This window comes from Triticum dicoccoides, chromosome 3B (assembly GCF_002162155.2).
Source record: "Triticum dicoccoides isolate Atlit2015 ecotype Zavitan chromosome 3B, WEW_v2.0, whole genome shotgun sequence".
In the NCBI taxonomy this organism is placed as follows: Eukaryota; Viridiplantae; Streptophyta; class Magnoliopsida; order Poales; family Poaceae; genus Triticum; species Triticum dicoccoides.
The window spans coordinates 247,381,142-247,387,693 of record NC_041385.1 but is presented as its reverse complement, the minus strand read 5'-3'; positions in this window follow the sequence as shown (position 1 = coordinate 247,387,693).

Sequence of the window (6,552 nt, the reverse complement as noted above, 5' to 3'; positions counted from 1 at the left end):
TTTGTTATCTTTGCAAGTCTCTTCGAATTATCAGTTTGTTTTGGCCTACTAGATTGATCTTTCTTGCAATGGGAGAAGTCCTTAACTTTGGGTTCAATCTTGCGGTGTCCTTTCCCAGTGACAGCAGGGGCAGCAAGGCACGTATTGTATTGTTGCCATCGAGGATAAGAAGATGGGGTTTATATCATATTGCTTGAGTTTATCCCTCTACATCATGTCATCTTGCCTAATGCGTTACTCTGTTCTTATGAACTTAATACTCTAGATGCATGTTGGATAGCGGTCGATGTGTGGAGTAATAGTAGTATATGCATAATCATTTCGATCTACTTGTCGCGAACGTGATGCCTATATACATGATCATGCCTAGATATTTTCTCATAACTATGCACTTTTCTATCAATTGCTCGACAGTTGTTCACCCACCGTAATACTTATGCTATCTTGAGAGAAGCCACTAGTGAAACCTATGGCCCCCGGGTCTATTTTCCATCATATAAGTTTCTGATCTACTTTATTTTGCAATCTTTACTTTCCAATCTATATGATAAAAATACCAAAAATATTTATCTTATTATCTCTACCAGTTCTCACTTTTGCAAGTGGCCGTGAAGGGATTGACAACCCCTTTATCGCGTTGGTTGTAAGGTTCTTATTTGTTTGTGCTGGTACGAGGGATTTGCGTGTAGCCTCCTACTGGATTGATACCTTGGTTCTCAAAAACTGAGGGAAATACTTACGCTACTTTGCTGCATCACCCTTTCCTCTTCAAGGGAAAACCAACGCATGCTCAAGAGGTAGCATGCACCGATATCAAATACCCAGGAGCTACTACGAGTACTGGTAAGGTACACATCAATAGCATGTATATCACATATACCTTTGGTGTTGTTAGCCTTCTTGTCCGCTAAGTACTTGGGGCAGTTCCGCTTCCAGTGACCATTTCCCTTGCAATAAAAGCACTGAGTCTCAGGCTTAGGTCCATTGTTTGGCTTCTTCCCGGCAACCGATTTACCGGGCGCGGCAAACTCCCATGCCGTCCTTCTTGAAGTTCTTTTTATCCTTGCCTTTCTTGAAACTAGTGGTCTTATTCACCATCAACACTTGATGTTCCTTTTTGATTTCCACCTCCGTTGATTTCAACATTGAATATAACTCAGGAATGGACTTCTCCATCCCTTGCATACTGTAGTTCATCACAAAGCTCTTGTAGCTAGGTGGGAGCGACTAGAGGATCCTGTCAATGACCGAGTCATCTGGAAGATTAACTCCCAGCTGAGAAAAATAGTTGTGCAACCCAGACATGGTGAGTATGTGCTCACTAACAGAACTGTTTTCCTCCATCTTACAACTGTAGAACTTGTTGGAGACTTCATTTCTCTCGACCCGGGCATGAGCTTGGAAAACCATTTTCAGCTCTTGGAACATCTCATATGCTCTGTGTTTCTCAAAACACTTTTGGAGCCCTGGTTCTAAGTTGTAAAGCATGCCTCACTGAACCAGGGAGTAATCATCACTACAAGACTGCCAGGCGTTCATAACGTCTTGATTTGCTAGGAAAATGGGTGTGTCACCTAGCGGTGCTTCAAGGACATATGTTTTCTTGGAAGCTATGAGGATGATCCTCAAGTTTCGGACCCAATCCGTATAGTTGCTACTATCGTCTTTCTGCTTGGTTTTCTCTAGGAACGCGTTGAAGTTGAGGGCAACATTAGCGTGGGCCATTTGATCTACAAGACATATTGCAAAGATATTTTAGACTATTTTCATGATAATTAAGTTCATCTAATCAAATTATTTAATGAACTCCCACTCAGATAGACATCCCTCTAGTCATCTAAGTGATACATGATCCGAGTCAACTAGGCCGTGTCCGATCATCACGTGAGACGGACTAGTCATCATCGGTGAACATCTCCATGTTGATCGTATCTACTATACGACTCATGTTCGACCTTTCAGTCTCTTGTGTTCTGAGGCCATGTCTATACATGCTAGGCTCGTCAAGTCAAACCTAAGTGTTTTGCATGTGTAAATCTGGCTTACACCCGTTGTATGCGAACATTAGAATCTATCACACCCGATCATCACGTGGTGCTTCGAAACAACGAACTTTCGCAACGGTGCACAGTTAGGGGGAACACTTTCTTGAAATTTTTAATGAGGGGTCATCTTATTTATGCTACCGTCGTTCTAAGCAAATAATATGTAAAACATGACAAACATCACATGCAAATCATAAAGTGACATCATATGGCCAATATCATCTTGCGCCTTTGATCTCCATCTTTGAGGCGCGTCATGATCACCTTTGTCACCGGCATGACACCATGATCTCCATCATCGTGTCTTCATGAAGTTGTCTCGCCAACTATTACTTATACTACTATGGCTAACGGTTAGCAATAAAGTAAAATAATTGCATGGCGTTTTCATTGATACGTAGGTCATACAAGACAACTCCTATGGCTCCTGCCGGTTGTCATACTCATCGACATGCAAGTCGTGATTCCTATTACAAGAACATGATCAATCTCATACATCACATATATCACTCATCACATTCTTTTGGCCATATCACATCACATAGCATACCCTACAAAAACAAGTTAGACGTCCTCTAATTGTTGTTGCATGTTTTTACGTGGCTACTATGGGTTTCTAGCAAGAACGTTTCTTACCTACGCAAAAGCCACAACGGTGATATGCCAATTGCCATTTACCCTCCATAAGGACCCTTTTCATCGAAGCTGATCTGACTAAAGTGGGAGAGACAGACACCCGCTAGCCACCTTATGCAACAAGTGCATGTCAGTCGGTGGAACCTGTCTCACGTAAGCGTACGTGTAAGGTTGGTCTGGGCCGCTTCATCCCACAATACCGCCAAACCAAGATAAGACTAGTAAAGGTAAGCAAATTGAACAAACCAACGCCCACAACTACTTGTGTTCTACTCGTGCATAGAATCTACACATAGACCTAGCTCATGATACCACTGATGGGGAACATAGCAATAATTCAAAATTTTCCTACACATCACCAAGATCCAGCTAAGAGATCCTAGCAACAAGAGAGAGAGGATGTTCATCTTCATACCTTTGAAGATCGCTAAGCGGAAGTGTTTCTAGAACGCGGATGATGGAGTTGTACTCGCAGGGATTCAAATCGTGGAAGATCTGATCTAGCGCTGAACGGACGGCGCCTCCGCGTTCAACACACATACAGCCCGGGGATGTCTCCTCCTTCTTGATCCAGCAAGGGGAGAGGAGAACTTGAGGGAGAGCTCCGGCAGCACGACGGCATGGTGGTGGAGCTTGCAGTTCTCCGGCAGGGCTTCGCCAAGCACTACCACTACTAGAGAAAAGCTTACCAGTAGTGCTGGTTTTTTTGCTACCAGTAGCGCGGGAACTAGTGCTACTGCTATGGCGCTACAGCTATATTGTAGCAGTAGCGCGCTTCTAGACCAGCGCTACTGGTAAGTTCAAGTACTAGTAGCGCATTTTTAGGACAGCGCTACTGCTAACATTTATGTCTTTTTTTAATATTTTGGCGTTGTACATGTTTAAACAGATATATCTTTTATACAATAACAACTCATCATGAACTAGTCTGTTTAAATAGCATATTCATTACCACTAGTCATCACAACCAAACAATGTTCGTCAATGAGACATCATATATATAACAATTTGGTCACTAGTCATAATCACAACTCCTCATCCTCCTCATCAACTCTAACACATTATAGCACATAATAACACATTCTACCTAGGACCCTCTCATAGGACCTGCTCTACCCTCTCTTAGGTAAAATATCATAAAACAAGATAGACATTGACTCTTCATTAAGGAAACTAAACTCTCCATAATGAAGAACGGAGATCATCCTGTCTCCAAGTCTTGGCCTACGCACAATGTTGCTTCCAAGTAGCTCTCTACGATGGTTGAAACATTTTTTCCAATCTTTTATTATCATGGCTTCCTCGCTTTTAGAAATCCGGTATGGACAGGAGTGATGTGGATACTGTGGTTGACCTGGCCGTGGTGGCCGTAAGCTCATAACATCAACGCGACCTCTTGGCAACATCAGATGAGGCACACAATCCATCGGGATTTTCTGTTCAAAAACATAGTAATAACTTTGTAGTTAGCAATGTATTTTAGTTTTAGAAAAATTTATGCAAAAGATGCACGGATGTCATAATAGTACAAAATCTTACCATGATATCTCCATTGATGTTACCGTAGCACACCGTGTGCACTAGTGGCACATATGGACCATAATTTTGAGGAATTCGATATTAGCTATTGTAATTCTCAAGATCAGTAAAAAATGTGATCAGACCATCTTTCTCCTTATAAGTTAATTGTGCTTCATCACTGTAGTAGTAGGTTCTGTCTACCATCTTCCGTACATTTTTTGAAGAATGAAAATAAGCTGTCAATGGAAATAAGCTGTCAAATATTTTGAAATAAACAATATAAATTACTTAGTAAATATGTTTAAGAAACTCACACAGCGGTAGAACTGGAAGCGTGTCAACAAGGACCCACATGGTCATATCATTTTCGTCGATGTCAGGATCACCAAGATCGAAGGTGAGAAGCATACCCTCATGAAAATCATACGCCTTGGAAAGGGCTTCCCAATTCGGGCAACCAAAATTGGATGAGTTCACAGAATTGTATAGTTTTACAGCAAAATCATAACCATGATGGGTCCTTAGTTGAATTATCTTTGTCTCCGTGCTTTCATGATTTTCAAACCCCATCTTCTCCAAGACATAGCGTCTTGCATGGCATGGGATAAGCTAGTCGAATTGTAAAAGACGGAAATTACACGTTGAAGAAGCAGAGAAGTCGTGCAAAAATAACAAAAAACACTTGTCATCGTTGCGTACCATATCAAACATCGAAGGTCTCTTGGAGCTTGATGCTGAAGCGCCGACCTTCTACCAGGTGAGGCCTATTGCACATACCGCGCTTATCTTCGCAGTAAACGCACATAGCGAATTCCCTTTCGTCGTCAGACATTTCCTAATAGGTAATTAATAATCCATCATCGAATACATATATAGTAGTTTGTAGCAAAGATCATCATATGGCAACTAAAACACCTAAAATTTGTAGTTTGTAGTAGTTTGTAGCAAAGATCATCATATAACAACTAAAACACCTAAAATTTGTAGTTTGTAGTAGTTTGTAGCAAAGATCATCATATAATCCATCATGAATACATATATAGTAGTTTGTAGCACAAACCGCGCTCATCTTTTGCATTCAATAAGCAAATAACTAATAGGTAATTAATAAGCCATCATCGAATACATATATAGTAGTTTGTAGCAAAGATCATCATATAATATCACTAATACATCTCGAATAATAGCTCCTCTAGGTTAGTGTGCCGCGGTGGACACCCAAAGAGAAGGAACCATCACCGGATCATAGCTCCGGTGAGATCCCCAAAGAAACTGCCAGGTATTGGAGAACCAGCCGTTCGCCAACTCAACCAAGTAGCACTGGACGTGCGCGTTCTCCTCCATGACACGGTGTCGCACCACCTGCGCGGGGGACTCAAGCCTCTCCACCGATGCAGGTCCACGTGACCGCCACCAAAGAAGCTCCGGGTCGACGACGGGTTGGCTCCTCACTAAGCTGCGCTCACCAGAAGGTAGCACAACCCAGTACCAGCCCGGCGGAGCCCAGTCCCGGACATGTCCCCTCGGCTCAACCAGGAGTCCTCCGCCGAGTCGACGACGAGGATGCAGGATAGGCATCGTCGACATCGAGAACAAAATGCTTAATTATGAAAACAAAATTAATAAACACTTAGCAAAATTTGGCATGACCTTTGCTAAAAACAGGACATATCGAGCGCCTGAAATTTGCCAGAACATAAACGAATTGACATTTCTGGCAAAACATAGGCCACTTGGAAAAATATGACATGTCCAAAATGTGACATGTTCAAAACATGACATGTCCACTGCAAGTTTGCATATAACAGGAAAAATTGCTTTAACTAAAAAAAATAACAACAATTGCTTTAACTAAAAAAATACCTAGAATTCTGTTAACTACACCTAAAACAACTAAAACACCTAAAATTCTGTTAACTACACCTAAAACAACTAAAACACCTAAAACTCTTTTAAATACACTTAAAACACCTAAATTCTATTAACTACACCTAATTAAAACCTAGCTGAATTTTTGTCCTAACTTTAGAACCTAGCTAAATTTAAAAACCTACGGTTCATACGAATTCACTAGGGTTCATACCTAATCTATCCTAGCAAGGGTTCAATCATAACCTACATTACTCTAATAACCTACATTTTTTCAACTATATAGGATTCAAAATAACTACTCTAATAACTATAACTAGGGAGGGAGGGAGGAGGAGGAAGGAAGGGGGAGTACCTATCGGTGGAGGAGGGCCGGCGCGGGGGCCGGGGCGGTGGGCGGAGGAGGAGGCCGACGCAGGGGAGCTGGGCAGCCGGCGGGGAGGAGGGCCGGCGCAGGGGAGCTGGGCGGCCGGTGGGGAGG